Below are 16,454 nucleotides of genomic sequence, written 5' to 3' on the forward strand. Positions count from 1 at the left end.
CAGTTCCAGTAATAGCATCTACTTACATCATGGTAATATTCATTTATTCAGTACAAAGGGGAGTACACAACCCATTTTTCCCAGAGCTTCTTAAATTTCTCGAGCTCGAGTCTAAGGACAAAGGTAAGCCTTTCCATTCCAAAAATTTCTTCCACTATCCCACGCCATTGGGCCTGAGTTGGAGGGTCTGCCTTTAGCCACCTACGGGTTATGGCCTTCATGCAGCCAGCCAAAAGTATTTTCAATAAATAAATATCTTTATGTGGGAGTGCCGTAGGCAATTTGCCAAGATACAACGTATCAAATGAATAGTCTATTTTAATCCCAATTATTTTGTTTATCTCAAGGGCCACCTCCCCCCAATATGGCTGAATCCTTGGGCAGGCCCAGAAGACATGAAAATGGTTTGTATACTACCATATATTTTCGAGACCATCATTTTAGAGTCATTTCTCTTGTATGCCTCTTGAAAGATATGAATTAGGTTGTATTCGTTTTCATCTCTGATTAGCAACGTCTTGTTGTAATAGTCTCTGACCTGCAAGTATCTAAAGAAGTCGTGCTTTGCCAATCCGTATGTATCTGAGATGGTTTTATAGCTTTGGAATCCCCCATTTGTTGCTAGTGAACAAAAAGAAGTAATTCCTCTCAGAGTCCACTGTTTAAAGGTCCCATCCAGCCTGGCAGGTACAAACTCCGGGTCATAAGCTATCCAATTCAAGGTCTTAGCCTGCTTTTCTATTTGTAGTTTCCCCACAACCCTGAACCATAGTTTCAGGGTGAACCGGGTCAAATGGTTCAAATCTTTGTAAAATTTTTCAGCTTGGTTCTTATTTCCTAAAAGAGACTGTAATGGGAAGTCTAATTGTGTAATTTCCATATTTTTCCATTTAGCTTCATAGTTTGGGGAACACCAGTTTACCAGGGGCTTCAGTTGTGCGGCGTAGTAGTAATCTTGTAAGCACGGCAAAGCTCTCCCTCCCTTCTCTTTTTTCAATTGCAGCGTTTTATACTAGACCCTCATGATTATATGTTTCTAAGCATCAATGACAATATAAAAACATCTCACTCTTACAAAACTAACTGTAGTTTGAATTTTAAGTTGCTTACTTTGTCCACAGTTGCTATTAAACAACTTTGTGATGTTATGCTATCATGGCATTTTTATCGCTGGTATAATTCATTTTTTGAGGTGAAAAATGTTGGATTGGTGGCTCATAGCAGGTTGTAATAAATCACCTTAGGCTGAAGGAAAGTTTGGCATTATCACTTTTTCATACCATCTTATGTCATTAAATTTGGAAAACAATCACCAGATTAATAACTATTGAAGATGTTATTTAATGTCACTTATCCACTGTATAGAACAAATCAGATAGCAGAAACACTTCCTGGTTTTTTGCTAGTGTTGCATTGTTTTGGGGAGGGGTTGTAGCATAGGACAGATGTTCAGTTAACCATTAGAGCACAAAGTCGCACCCTGATATAGACTGAAACAGGAGTCCCTTTTGTGACTGAGATTGAGATATTACATCAGTAGAAGACACAGGTTAAGAGCTTTTTAAAACGAGGCAATTAAGACATGGCTGCTGTCTAGAAACCCTTACCCTTAGGAGAAGGAGGTTGTTGCTAATGTGGTCATATATTTTCCCAGGTAGTGCGTCAGAGGTTGACATCCCTCAATTTGCACACATCCCCTGTGTCAGCATCAGGTTTTTACGAGGACTCTTTGGACGTTTCACCTGCCTGCTGGCCAGTATCATACAAATATGACCAAAGGACTTCTGCGTTTACCCCTTGCTTGGGTGCTTTTGTGCTTGATCGTCAACACTAAGTGACATTTGGACCTGAGAGTGAAGGTAGTGGTGCATTAGCCTTGTTGGAACAAGCAGTCAGATCAATATTACAGAAATGCAAGGCAGCACTATTGTGTGACTGGCAGTGCAGGTATCAGGTTTCTTAGGTTGTCCGGGTCCTGTGTCAGATATGTGATTTTTCATGTGCATTGCCAAAGAACTCAGCTTTACATATGTGCAAAATAGCTGAAAAGGAATAGTTTGAAAAAACAAGTAGAAAACGAAGACTGCAGTAATTTTTCCAGATCATGCTTCCAGTGTCTACAGGTCTGGATAGGCATGTCTCCTCCAGCAAAGGAACAAAGATATCAGGTATCAGGACAAATATTTTTAGGTGCAGACTTAATCTTTGCTCACTTTGAAAGCATTTACTTCACATGGCAATGAATCGATTGAGCAACAATAATTGCCATTAATTTATCCCACTTAGCACTGGTCACTAAAACTAATTTAATAGGGAAGTATCTGATACAGTTCCCCTTTCCTGATTGTAGCTTAGGTTTCTTTTTATTTCATCATTTTATCTTTTTTTTTATTCTTTAAATCTGAATCTACAGTCGAGTCAGGGCAAGTTCAGACAGAGGAATAATCTTTCTGCATCTCTTTTCTGTGTTCTTGGCTATGAGCAGCCAAAATGACACAGCATTTAGCTTTGGCTCAGGTTCAAAAAAACATTTCCAAACCTAAATCAATTTCTGGTTGCAGAGAAGATGAAAAAAAAACTTCACCACAAGCTAAACAGCTGCAGTCTTCTTTGTCATTTCCAAGAAAATGAGCCCCCACATTCAGGATTATTGTCTATTTTCTAGATATGTATTAGTATACATCTCAAGTATGCTACATGAGACATAAAGATGAGAGTCAGACCATGTCATTTTTTACATAACACATCAGGTAATCACCTTTACAATTCATCCCAATTCTTATTTTAAGCATAACATTATAATGTACAAGGGGACTCATTGATTCCTGGTCCAGCTGATTTTTTGTGTTGCATTTTTTTCAGCTGACTCCCAATATAAGGGGATCAGACCATTGTCTGGTCTGATGAATCACGGTGTTGACTTGGTCTCTGAATTCCCCAAATCTCAGTCCAAGCAAGCATCTGTGGGACGTGCTGGACAAACAAGTCTGATCCACGGAGGCTCATCTCACAACTTACAGGACTTAAAGGATCTGTTGCTAGCATCTTGGTGTTGATACCACAGCACATCTTCAGGGGTCAACAGGACAGCCAGGTTTTAGCAGCAAAAGACGGAACGATAAATTAGTCAACAACAGAGATGGGCAGTAACGCGTAATCTGATTACTTTTTTCGAGTAACGAGTAAAGTAAGGGATTACTATTGCAAAAACGGTAATTAGATTACCGTTACTTTCCCGTAGGAACGCTGCGTTACCATGTTACTAAAACCGTGATTTTTTGTGAGAATGTCTCACGACAGTGACGTAAGCGAGTGCGACGTTAGTGACAACAGCTGTGTGCAGATCAACAATGGATCATATATCGATTGTGGGAGAGAGTATGAGCGTGCAGCGTTTAAAGCGTGGAAGTACTGACCTTACTTTGAGTTTGATTCCATAAAAAGTGACAAAAACATTAGCGTCCATCGTGTGTGGGAAGAAAACTTCTTTTTACAGCGAAAAAAACCCTAAACTTCCAAACAAGCACCGAGTGCGCAAGGACGTAATGGGAAACTCACAGAGAAACTCGCGGATTCTTCAACTGACCGCGGCACACCTGCACCAGGGTAAACCTCCGCCTACCCCACTCCTGCTTTACAGGTGAAAATAGAGCAACAGGACCGCTGAGTCTTTGACTTTATTTATTTTCTGCTGTGTTTTACTTGCATCTATTTGAAAGAGTGAGTGTAAAGACAAAAAATATTTTATTTTATGTGCTGGAATGTGCAGAAAATAGGTTTAAATGTTAAACTAATTTATTCAACTCAGAGAATGTTGCATATAATTAAATTTTTGCTTGATGCATAAAGTTAAAAGATTAAAACTAATAAAACAAGTTTTAAAAAGAGACTTTTCCATTTGATTACATTTTGTATGATGGATTATGTAGAAAAAGTAGAATTGGGCTGAAAGATCTATCGCTTTATCACCTGCTCAGGTTGTAAATCGTGTTTTTAAAAGTAACTAAGTAACTAAGTAATTAATTACTTTTGAAAATAAGTAATCAGTAAAGTAACGGGATTACTTTTGGGGGAAGTAATCAGTAATTAGTTACTGATTACTTTTTTCAAGTAATCAGTAATTAGTTACTGATTACTTTTTTCAAGTAACTTGACCAACACTGGTCATAAATTAATCAACCATAACGCCCGACCACTAAAACTATTTTTCCCGTTCAAGACTGCAAGTAAATGTCATGACTATCATTATTATTATTATTAAAATAAGTGCATTACAACAATGGTTATACTTTAGCACTGAATATATTTTAGTCCTTATGCATACTGCTGGACTAATAATCACAGAAGCATAAACATGGTTTTGCTAATTATCAGTGCTGCTAATTTGGGGCAGCTGTGGCTTTATTGGATTATAGTCTAATAAATTTGTTACGCACTGTACAGTTTAACTGTCTGTTCAGGCAAACTGCAGGAACCCCTACCTGATGAACCACTCAGATTGTAGTATTCAACTTTATTGGAAATCTCTTCAGCATTCACACTCAGTATTGATTTTATGTAAACAGCCTGAAGCTGTAGGTCAGCAAAAATACATTTAAAAAAGCAAAACAAATTACATTTACTGGGACATCTCTAAACTACCAGTCCTTGTTCACAAATGACAAAAATGAAATATAAATCTGCAGTTTGATGGTTTATTTTGTAGTCATCCGTACATAAACACCTGCTTATCCTTTAGAAGGTCGTGGTTAAAGCTGGAACTTACATTTTAACAAGAGATGCATTCTGACATGATGTCACTCAAACGTAGAGAGACACATTTACACCTATAAGCAGTCTAGGTGCTACTGGTCAATCACATAATGTAAATACTGTATTTTATATATTACAAAAAAAAATACTTAAGTTGTAAAAAAAAAAAAAAAAGACATGATGAGTGTTTATAAGACGTTTTACTGAAGTAGTGTTACTGAATGTTAAAGTGTTTAGGAACCACAGCAACTGAGCCACAAAGTGACAGACCACGTAAAGTTACAGAGCATGATCACCGAGTGCTGAGGCGCATAGTGGGCAGAGTCACCAATGCTCTTCTGACACCATAGCTCCAAACTCTGACGATGTTAATGTCAGAGTTTGGAGCTATGGTGTCAGAAGAGCACAAAAACTCTGCACCAGGAGCTTCATAGTGTGGGTTTCCATGGCCAATCAGATCCCACAGGTGTAATGTGCAGGTGATGTAAGGAAGAGGACTCCCTTACCTACTATTATTTGTATTATAACTTATACAGCACTTTAGGAGCACCTTTGCACTTTATTAAAAGCACTTTAACTAGCACTTATTTAGCATTGCACTTTAAGCATAGATTTGCACATCAATAATATTTGCACACTAGAGGTTTAATTGTTTATTGCATATTTATTGAGTATTTTAATAATTAGGAAGTAGCCTTTAGTTCCAGTTCCTGCACAGGTGCTCCTCATCAAGAAATGTGGTGGTCATCTGAGAGGAGGAAAGAATTGTTAACTGAACTGAGCCTTGAAGGAAACTGTTTCCAGGGCCTACTCCGTGGATCGGCTTCCTCCGAGGCGTGGACGTCTATCAGCAGAGAATGTACCTTCACCTATCAGCAGAGAATGTCCCTTAGTCTGTAACACAGTCAAATATATTCTCAAGTAATATTCAAGCATGCCATTCAGCGTGTTAGTACGAGCAGCTCGGGAGCAGCTTGGGAGAACAAGAAAACAGAGACTGCTTTAGATTGTCTTCCCAAAGTGACTCAACTTTATTCACAAGTACAACAGTTTATATAGAGGGTAAAATTCATGAGACAGCAGATTATCAGTTTAAACCAGTACAGACCAAGATAAGGCAGCGTCTTCCTGCCCTTGGGTGAAGAAGCATCCTTTGTGTAGTTTATTAGTTCAGCTACAATTGTGATTATCTCAGCGACATATTTTCAAGGCACAAAACGAAGAGTTCTTTCATTAGTGAAATCTGAAACAAACCATTTGGCCTTCAACAGGCGTCTAAAAGATTAAGAAACTAATGTAGCTGAGGGAGTGATCTCTGTGGTATTTCAACCTTGTACCAGCCTGTGATTCTCACACATCAATTCTTGGGTCAAAGAGAAAAATAACTAAAACAAAGGGGCCTTATTGAATGACAGAGTTTTCCTGCATAATGTCACTATAAAACAATATCCAGTAAATGCTACCATGGTACTAAAATACCTAACAAGCCTCCACATTGGTGACCCCTGACTCGAGCATGCAACGGGCCGTAGATAACGCACACTCCGCTATGGATGCATCAGCGGCCGCCGGACCTCCGCCTCCTGTTGCAGCTACGTTCGCTGTGGCGCTGAAACTGCCGGACTTTTGGCTCCATGACCCCCCGTCATGGTTCGTACACGTGGAGGCTCAGTTCGCCCTTCGCGGCATCTCGGCTGACGACACGAAGTATCACCATGTGGTGGCCTCGCTCGACCCGCTGGCCACCCGTGGCGCGATGGCGCTCCTCCGGGACCCACCCACCCAAGGGAAATACGCCGCCCTCAAAGAGCTGCTTCTTCGGCGCTATGCCCTCTCTGACGCCGAACGAGCCGAAAAGCTCCTCAACCTGTCAGGCTTGGGTGGCGGTACCGCGCTCGAGCTCATGGAGAACATGCTATCGTTGCTCGGGCCGGATGACGGTGGTTTCCTCTTCGTGCACCTCTTCCTTCGCCAACTACCGGCCGCCGTGAGAGCTGTCCTCGCGAACTCTCCGCTTCTGCCTGCGAAGGATTATCGCTCCCTGGCTGAAGAAGCGGATCGCATTCTCCTGGCTAGCCGCACTTTCGACGTTCACGCCCTGGCTACGGACACGCCGGCGGCACCTTCCACGCCTCCACCTGCCTCCCCCGGAGCATCCGCCCCCTTGCTGACGGCAGGGATTGCTACACGCCGGCACCGCGGAAAGAGCATCTGTTTCTACCATCAGCGTTTTGGCGACAGAGCGCGTTGCTGCCTGCCGCCTTGCGCTTTCACGGCCCAGGGAAACGGACCCGCCAGCGCGCCGTAGCAGCCGCGACCGCTGGCAATACAGAAAGGCTGCTCTTCATAGAGGACTCGCGCTCCGGGAGACGTTTTCTCGTGGACTCCGGCTCCCAGAAGAGCCTCCTTCCCCCTACCGCTGCCGATGGACTAGCAGCGAACTGTGGGCCGCAGCTCATTGCAGCTAACGGCTCTCCCATCAAAACGTTTGGGGAAAGGTTGGTGACTGTTTGTTTTCATGGCCGGGATTTCCAGTGGAACTTTGTTGTTGCTGCTAGCTCTGTACCTATTTTGGGTGCTGATTTCCTGTGTGCTCATGGACTACTTGTCGATGTCGCTAACAGACGTTTAATCGATGCTCTCTCGTTTTCTTCGCTACCCTGTTTTACTCGGCCCGCCGAGCTCCTGATTCGGGCTAATGTAGTGACCTCCGGGGATGCTTTTCAGCGTTTGCTTTTAGAGTTTCCATCGCTGTCTGTCCCTAATTTCTCTAGCACGGTAACGAAGCATGGGGTTGAGCATTATATTCCCACGGTCGGGCCCCCGGTGTTTGCGCGCGCGCGCGCCGCCTCGACCCCGCGAAACTGTCCGTCGCTCGGGAAGAGTTTGCAGCCATGGAGCGCCTTGGCATTGTACAGCGTTCGAACAGTGCATGGGCCTCTCCGCTTCACATGGTGCCCAAATCGGACGGTCGGTGGCGGCCATGCGGAGATTTCCGCCGTTTAAATAATGCCACGGAGAATGACCGTTACCCCATCCCCCACATTCAGGATTTTTCTGCCAATCTCGCCGGAACGTCGATTTTTTCTAAAATTGACTTGGTGCGGGGGTATCACCAGGTTCCCGTGCGCCCCGAAGACGTTCCTAAAACTGCTGTCATTACCCCCTTCGGCTTGTTCGAGTTTTTGCGCATGCCGTTTGGCCTGAAAGGTGCCGCCCAGACCTTTCAGCGGCTGATGGACTCCGTTTTGCGTGGGCTGCCGTTCGTTTTTGTTTATCTGGACGATATATTGGTGGCCAGCTGCTCAGCGAGCCAGCACGAGTCCCATCTGCGCCAGGTTTTCCAGCGTTTGGAAGCGCACGGCCTGATCATCAACCCTTCCAAGTGCCAGTTTGGGTTGCCTGTTCTGGATTTCCTCGGGCACCGCATTTCCGCTGAAGGTGTGGTTCCGTTGCCCGACAGAGTCCAGGCCGTTTCGGCTTTCCCGCGTCCCACGTCGGTTAAAGCGTTGCAGGAGTTCTTGGGGATGATAAATTTTTACAACCGCTTTCTCCCCAGAGCTGCCCACCTGCTACAGCCACTCTATGCTGCCTTAAAAGGTAAAACAGCCAAAGATCCGGTTGACTGGCTGCCTGAACGCGTCCGTGCGTTTTCCGCAGCCAAGTCTGCGCTGGCTGACGCCGCCCTGCTGGCCCACCCGCTTCCGTCGGCGGAGATCGCGTTGACCACCGACGCCTCGGACGTGGCAGTGGGCGGAGTGTTGGAACAGCGGGTTTCAGGTCTCTGGCAACCGCTCGCCTTTTTCAGTCGTACGCTCCGGGATGCTGAACGCAAGTACAGTGTTTTTGACAGGGAGTTGCTGGCCCTGCACCTCGCGACACGACATTTTCGTTTTTTCCTCGAGGGTCGCAACTTTGCTGCGTACGTTGACCACAAACCTTTGACGTTTGCGATGTCCAAGGTCTCTGACCCATGGAGCGCACGCCAGCAGCGCCAGTTGGCGGCCATTTCAGAGTTTACCACAGACATTCAGCATGTGGCTGGTAAGTCCAATCACGTCGCTGACTGTCTCTCACGTGTGTTGGTTTCTCCGGTGTATGTCGGCATCGACTACGCTGCCATGGCCGCCGAGCAACGTGCTGACCCGGACGTCCTTGCCCTTCAGTCAACAAAAACGGGCCTCGTGCTGGAGGACACCCCTGTGTGGGACGGCGGTCCGCACCTTCTTTGCGACGTTTCCACCGGCCGCCCCCGCCCGGTGGTTCCCCTTTCGTGGCGTCGTCGTGTTTTTGACTCGGTGCATGCCCTCTCTCATCCCGGCGTCCGGGCCTCGGTCAAGCTGGTCAGCGCCAGGTTTGTTTGGCCGGGCCTTCGCAAGACGGTGAAAGAATGGGCGGCAGTTTGTATCCCATGCCAACGCTTGAAAATCCACCGGCACACACAGGCACCCCTCGAACCTTTCCGTGTCCCGGGTAGGCGTTTCGATCACGTTCATGTGGACCTGGTTGGTCCCTTGCCGCAGTCACAGGGTTTCACGCACCTTTTGACTGTGGTGGACCGCACAACCAGGTGGCCGGAGGCGGTACCCCTGGCGTCCACGACAGCGGCGACGGTGGCCAGGGCATTTTTGTCAACGTGGGTTTCACGTTTCGGCCCCCCTGCTGACATTACCTCGGACAGGGGCCCCAGTTTGTTTCCGAGCTTTGGTCTGCTATGGCTGACGGCCTGGGAGTCAAGGTCCACCGCACCACAGCATACCACCCGCAAGCTAATGGGATGTGCGAACGGTTTCACCGGTCACTTAAGGCCGCGCTCCGTGCTTCCTTGACAAGTGGCGACTGGGTCGACCGTCTTCCGTGGGTTTTGCTGGGTTTGCGTAGCGCGGTTAAAGAAGACCTCGGGGTTTCCCCGGCTGAACTGGTCCTCGGCCAGCCTCTCCGGGTCCCCGGGGAATTCTTACCTGAGAGCCCTCCCCCATGTTTCGACACCTCTTTGTTGCCTTTTCGCCCCCCAAGAAACTCATTTCCTGTTCCTGGTCCTGTGCACCACTGCCTGCCTGACACCTTTGTTCCGAGTTCATTGGACTCTGCTCGTTTCGTTTTCGTCAGGCACGATGCCCATAGGACTCCGCTGCGTCCACCATATGACGGGCCATACAGGGTTCTTAAACCAGGCAACAAACATTTCGTTTTGGACTTTGGCGGTCGGCAGGAAGTTGTCTCTGTTGACAGACTTAAGCCTGCACATGTTATGCAAGAGGATCAGGTGGTCCCGGCCCAGGCCCCTCGCCGCGGCCGCCCACCTGCCACCGGGCTGATGGATTCTGTTTTTTCCCCCAGGAGCGACCCAAAATCAACGGAGTCCGAGTCGTCTTCAGCTTTTTCTGACCGCCAGTGCCAGCCTCGCTCCCGGGCTGGGTTGCCCTCTGTCAGTTTCCCACCCTCCCAGTTCAGCCGCTCCGGCCGTTTGCTTAAGCCCCGGGTCCTGGACTAGTTCTGCTGGGTGTTCGGGGGGGGGGGGGGCATGTGTGGTGGACCACTAGAGGGCTCCACTCACACCCAGTGTAGAGGAAGTGTGTTCCTGTGTTTTGTGGCGCGATATGCGCAGTTGATGTTGGAGACGAATAAAGAAGGAGTGAGAACTGAGAGCTGTGTCGTTGATGCTTACCTCCACACTGGGAGCAAATAAGGTTTACCATTAGGGAGAAAGTGTGCAAAGTCGAGAGGTAAAGGTGGTGCAAAGAAGTGGCCGTTGAAATGTGATTACTCACCTGTTGTTTCTGTGCCCTCTCCAGGGTGTTTGGGCAAATGCTTCCCCCCAGGGATCCAGACACCATTTAAAGGTTCCAGGAGAACCACGGGTTAAGGGAGTGTGGGGGAATCTCTGTGCATGGGGTTGTTGGTGTTTTTAAAATAATTGTTAAGGTGTAAGTTTAAATGTAAAATATTTAATCATATGAAAATGGTCAAGTGCATGTATATATTTATTTAATAAAATGGTGTGATGTAGAATGTTGGTGGAAGGTTAGAATTTGGTGAACTCACCTGACAGTAAAATAATGGGTTAGTCCTTAACAGCTGAGAGTATTTAAGGCTGCCAATTGTCATTAGAAGGAGTGATTGTTTGTGCTGTGAGAAGGCTTGACGTGTGAGTCATTGTCATAGCTGTAGAGTTATATGGGCAAATAAATGCCTCACTGTAAATCCTGCCGTAAAAAGCCGCCCTTGTTACAGTGGCCCAAAATTTGTTTGTATAGTATAAGCTTAATATGCTGATGACTGTGGCTGCTTTAAAGTGCAAGTTAAAAGAGTATTTCCAAGTAAACTCAAGCGATAATGTTGAAAATGTACCAACTTTAGAATCTTAAACATTTAAAACAAATAAAAATAGCACATTCTGTTGGGCTCATGACACATTCAAGATGCCAAATTCTTGTTTTGAAGCCGTGCTTATGGATTTGATGCAGTTAATGAGCAATTTTGTGAAAAGCTGAGTGCATTTCAGTTCCCAGAGAAGAACATGTTGCTAGTGTGAAATGCAGACCTGATGATACCAGAGAAAGCCAGCATCACATGTAGTAGTTTGTTTGTTTGTTTGCTTTTAGTTTGTTGATTGACTAATAGTTTTCCAGATGTTTTCATCCCGTTGTCCTTTATTTGCACCTGTACCTTTGAAATGCATTGTTCAAGAAACGTTCCTCCACTTTCTTTTTTAAATGTGGTTTAAATCCATTTACACACATACATAAGGTTTCAAATGTGACATGAATGAAGCGACTCACTGAACGATCACAGAAAATCAAAAACAGGAAAGCATTAAAACCTAATCAGGTGACCAGTCTGAGATGAAACAAGTGTATCCGTATGTGACAGCGGAAATCTTGTGACCCGCTTGGTAATGCCTCACTTTTGACTTCTTTCCAGATGAAGACCGATGTGAATGTGTCCACAAACCTCATGTCCCTGAAGGATAAACTCCGCTTTGTTTGCTTATTCGCCAAGGTCCTCTGGACAGTGCGCTGATTCAAGCATAGGCCCAAGATGCAACATGACCTTTCCTGTTTAAGTAGAAATTCATTTGAAAGGGTATCGTCCCAATAAATAGACCCCCATTCATTTTTCACGGGGAAACAAATTAGCTGCTGGTATGTTGTTTTTCTAGACTACCAGTACATACTGACTGTAAGACAGAGCACAGATTGTGGTGATTTGTAACAGGGCATTTTTGGAAAGCTTTTGACCTCAGACCATGTGGACCAGCTAATTGAAAAGCGGGAAATAAGGAGAAGTTAGTGACCCGGTCAGTCACTAAGACTCCTGCCAGAAAGTATTTACATTTCGACAAACAAAAATCAAGAAATACAGCTTTATTGTTGGATTTTCAGTTTATGATGTTTTACATTTACCCAACTATTTACGTTAATTGTAGGTGATTATACTTATACTTGTTTTACATTTAACCCTGGAGAACCCATGGGGTCGGATCTGACCCCATGGGTTCTCCAGGGTTAAAATGGAAATATTTGCTTTTTGTCTCTACTAACTGTATTGGTTGTAGTAACTGGATATTGTGTACATTTATATTTTTTAAGAGTTGTGTCATTAAGTATAATTATGTTTGACTTTTTTTTTTAAATGTATGACTTACACTCACAATGAAGTAAATTAAACTTGACATACTGTTACCACGATCTAGGTAAAAGATCTCATTAGTTTTGTGTTAATAGCACGGACAGAAGTCCTTTTGAGGTTAGTTAATATAAACCAACATAAACTACTTTAAGCCCTGATCAATACTGTTGCTACAACATGAAAGCCCTGAGGTTCAAACATGATTACAAGACTACAAACTCACAAGTCAGCTGTTTTATTTCATTTTTAATTATAAAATAATAAAATAAAAATCAAATTATCAAGCAAATTTGGGGTAATTTTGTTTGAAGATGTATTTTCAAGGGTTAATTAAATAGTTTCCAGTTAATGTTCTTTCAGTCAGCGACTCGCTTATTTGATTATTTGCTCTAAATTGACTTGTTTTCCGCTTAACTTGTGATATTTTAATTTTAATTAAACCAACAGCTGTAGGATTTCTCAAATTTACAACATAAGAATCCATAAGAATCAAGTTACATGGTTTTCACATGATGACAGTAATAATGATGAAGATGGAAGGTCTTGACTGGAAACCAACCAAAGTCTATGAACAAGAGTGATACTGTGCTGCATGCATGCCTGCTACTCGCTACTCAGTTCAATTTAATTAGCTGCAAATGAATTATAAATGTGGGTAATTAAAGGCAGACTAGAAGCTATTACCATGTCTGCCAGTGGTCGCATGTAGATGAGACACATTCAAATAACAGATGTTTGGGGGTTTTTACCAGCATGTGTCACCGACCAACATAAAGTAGGCACGTGAGAGATGGTGACAAAAGTGACTGCAGGTTGAGTATTTTTCAGACTATACTCGTTAAAATGAAGTCATTACACCCTTTAGGGGGCGGTTAAAGAGTTATTTGGACCATTTTCTGTGCACCTGTCTAGCTTTCTTTGTCAATAAAACCTGAATGCAGTCAACAATAACGGCATAAAATGCTTAACCTTTTCAAATCGCCTGCAGAGGTAATGGCAAGTAAAAAGATGTCAGTCACTGTTTTCCTTTTAGAAAAGTTAAGATGCTGCTCTCAGAATGCAAATCTGTATAAAATGGTCGTGGCCAGCTCACCTTTGATACAGATAAAAATGTTGACTTGGCTAAAAGTCTATTATAGAACTTTAAATCATTGATTATTATACTAAATTAGGACAATATATAATATTTTGAGATACTAGAAATCCTATTTGCTAATTAATTACAAACCATATTATAAATAACAATACTTAAAGGAAACCATCTGACTTTTTTTCACCGCCATACCAATCCATATCATGCATGACACAGCAGGAGTTTGACCATGTTTCTTTCCACAGTTAAGATTTTATGTGTTTGGAGAATGAAGTCATGTCGTGTGCATTAAGAAATAATTCATTTCCTGCTCAGTGGAATACATTGCACTGATTAGACTGAGCAGTAGAGATGTGTAATGTGCAGCTGTATCCCTTTAAGTATTGAGCCAAATCAAGGTCTTATTGAAAAAAGGTAGTCGTTAGTTCAACAGTACCGACTCTCTGAAACTGCTTAGAGATAATTATTAATGGGTTTAACAATGTAACACACATCTCTGATTTTGTAAGCACAATGGTGCTTGTAGCTAAATGTTAATAGTTGCTAACAATTGCTGTAGTAATATTGTACTAATATTTTCTTTGACTAACAAACCTACTTTACATCCTTAGAGCTGAATAAAAGAGCTTTTTGATACAGTTTTAGCAGGCTGGTCTTTAGCCTGTGTAACTACTTTACTTACTTGGGTCTGTCCCTTCTGCTGAATACTAAGGCTGAATCAAAACAAGTATTGCTCAAGCAGAGCACACGAATCACTTATTTACTCTGATCCCCCACATTCCTACCCAAAATAAAAATATGTTTAAGAATATGCAGTGTTATGTGTAAGCATGCATATTGTGTGTCTTTGAATATGTGTATGGATGTTTAAGTCACTTTGCAAACAAAAGAACTATCCATTTTCCATTATCCATTCTTAAGAGTTAGCTGTTTTGCTTTCAGTTACGTGATTTACGAATGTTTATTAGTCAAAACAAAGTGTTTTCACTGCTTCCTGGCATTTTATGCTTTAAACAATAAATTTATCAAGAAAATATTAACAGATCCCCCCCCCCCCACCAAAATGAGCTCCTCCAAGAACACGGAAGCTTAAAGAATTATCATTATGACCAAGCCCCTGCATGGGATGTACATTTAACAGATATAGGAAGTTGCTAGAGGCCAGTATAAAGGACAGCACAGAGACTCTGATCATGAAAGCACAAGAACAGGCCGTAAGCCCCAGATCCATAGAGACAGGAGTCTACCACAGCCAACAGGACCCAAGTTGGTGCCCCAGAGACTATGCAGTACAAAGTAGTAGGATGTAAGATACAAGCTAGGACTGTACACACTAAAAGAACCAACCAAGTGGCTGAGGTAGTGCACAGGTGCATCTGTGGTAGAAATAGACTAGAAGGTCCCAAGTACCAATGGGAGACACAATGAGAGAGTTCCAGACAAACAAGCAGCTGCTGGCCAACAAACCAGACATAGTGGTGGTTGACAAGGAAGACCCCAGGGAATACCAACATTAGTTAGAAGGAGCACAAGAAAATAGAAAAGCAGAGGTGGGCGGTCCCAGTGATCCCAGTAGTCACAGCAGCAGGAGGAAGTGTAACCCCAAAACTGGAAGAGTGGTCTGCTGATGGAAGAGTAAGGGGAATAACCATGTGCGGTGGTGTAGCAAGGAGAAGGCAAAAGAACGTGACGGTGCACAAGAGTGCAGAGGACTGATGCAGCATACGTGCTAGTTATTTCACTTATTCCCAGAGGGAACGTGTGGTTGATGAGAATTTTGGGGCCAAATTATATGCAAGGCACACGTGTTTTTGTTTCACAGCTTATGTCATTTAGAACTGATAGCCTACATTTCTTCTGTAAAGAGTTAAATTTCATTTTTATGTTTACTATATTGTCTGAACCTGAGCCTGGTTCTGCTGGAGGCTTTTTCCTGTTAAAGGGGAGTTTTTCCTTCCCACTGTCACCAAAGTGCTTGCTCATAGGGGGTCATATAATTGTTGAGTTTTTCTATGTACGTATTATTGTAGGGTCTATCTTACAATATAAAGCACTTTGACTGTTGTTGTGATTGGGTGCTGTATAAATAAAATGATTTGAAATTGTCCTGATCCATGTGACTCCTGGAGAAAAATAAAGCTTTTTTCACATATTAGATACAAAGTATAATTCACAAAGTAGAATAGAGAACTTTTTTCTTTTGAAGTTATCATCTGGTGTATGAGCTTTGATGTAAAAATAGCAGTCAGTTAGCTTCATAATAATATTCTGCTAGAGTGAGCATGTGCAGTCAGTGAAAACATATAGGACTAATACGTCTGTAAAATTACAATATGAGGAATGTACCGCTAGACACCGCATTCTTTCTGAAAAAATATCTGAATGTCACTGAATAATAATTATTTATTAGCTTACTGTTTTGCTGTGTTGATAGTATAAACTAATTAACATACAAGCATTAACAGCTTTTTGGACAACTTACAGCCTTTTGCTGGTTGAGTCATTTTCCATTATGCATTTTAAGCGCGGAGAATAAAAGAGAAGACTGTAGATGCAGTCCCACTGTGCACCTCATACCTCACATAAATTGTTGATTTATTTTTTATTTATTTATTTATTTTTTTTTGCATTAAAGAAAATAAAATAGATTATGAAGTGCTACTGGCTCTATCTGCCCATCGCTCTTTGGTCCATCCCATTGTTTTGTAGCAGAACAGGCGGTTTATTGTGCAAATGTGTGTAAGTGTGTGTGCGTTTGTGCTGAGTCAGCCTGGTACACCGAGGCTTTCTGAGCCAAAGCCTGGCTTTACTGCACCGTAGCAGACTGATGCCTGCCTGCAGAGAAACAGTAAACCCAGACTGACACACCACAGCACTCTGCTGGGCCATAGATACACAGTTATACTTTCACAAAATCTTTGGTTTGGTGGACAGACCGACAGATAGATAGATAGATGGATGGATGGATGTGCAGTTC

This window comes from Rhamphochromis sp. 'chilingali' (genome assembly GCF_963969265.1).
Source record: "Rhamphochromis sp. 'chilingali' genome assembly, chromosome: 21".
Lineage (NCBI taxonomy): Eukaryota > Metazoa > Chordata > Actinopteri > Cichliformes > Cichlidae > Rhamphochromis > Rhamphochromis sp. 'chilingali'.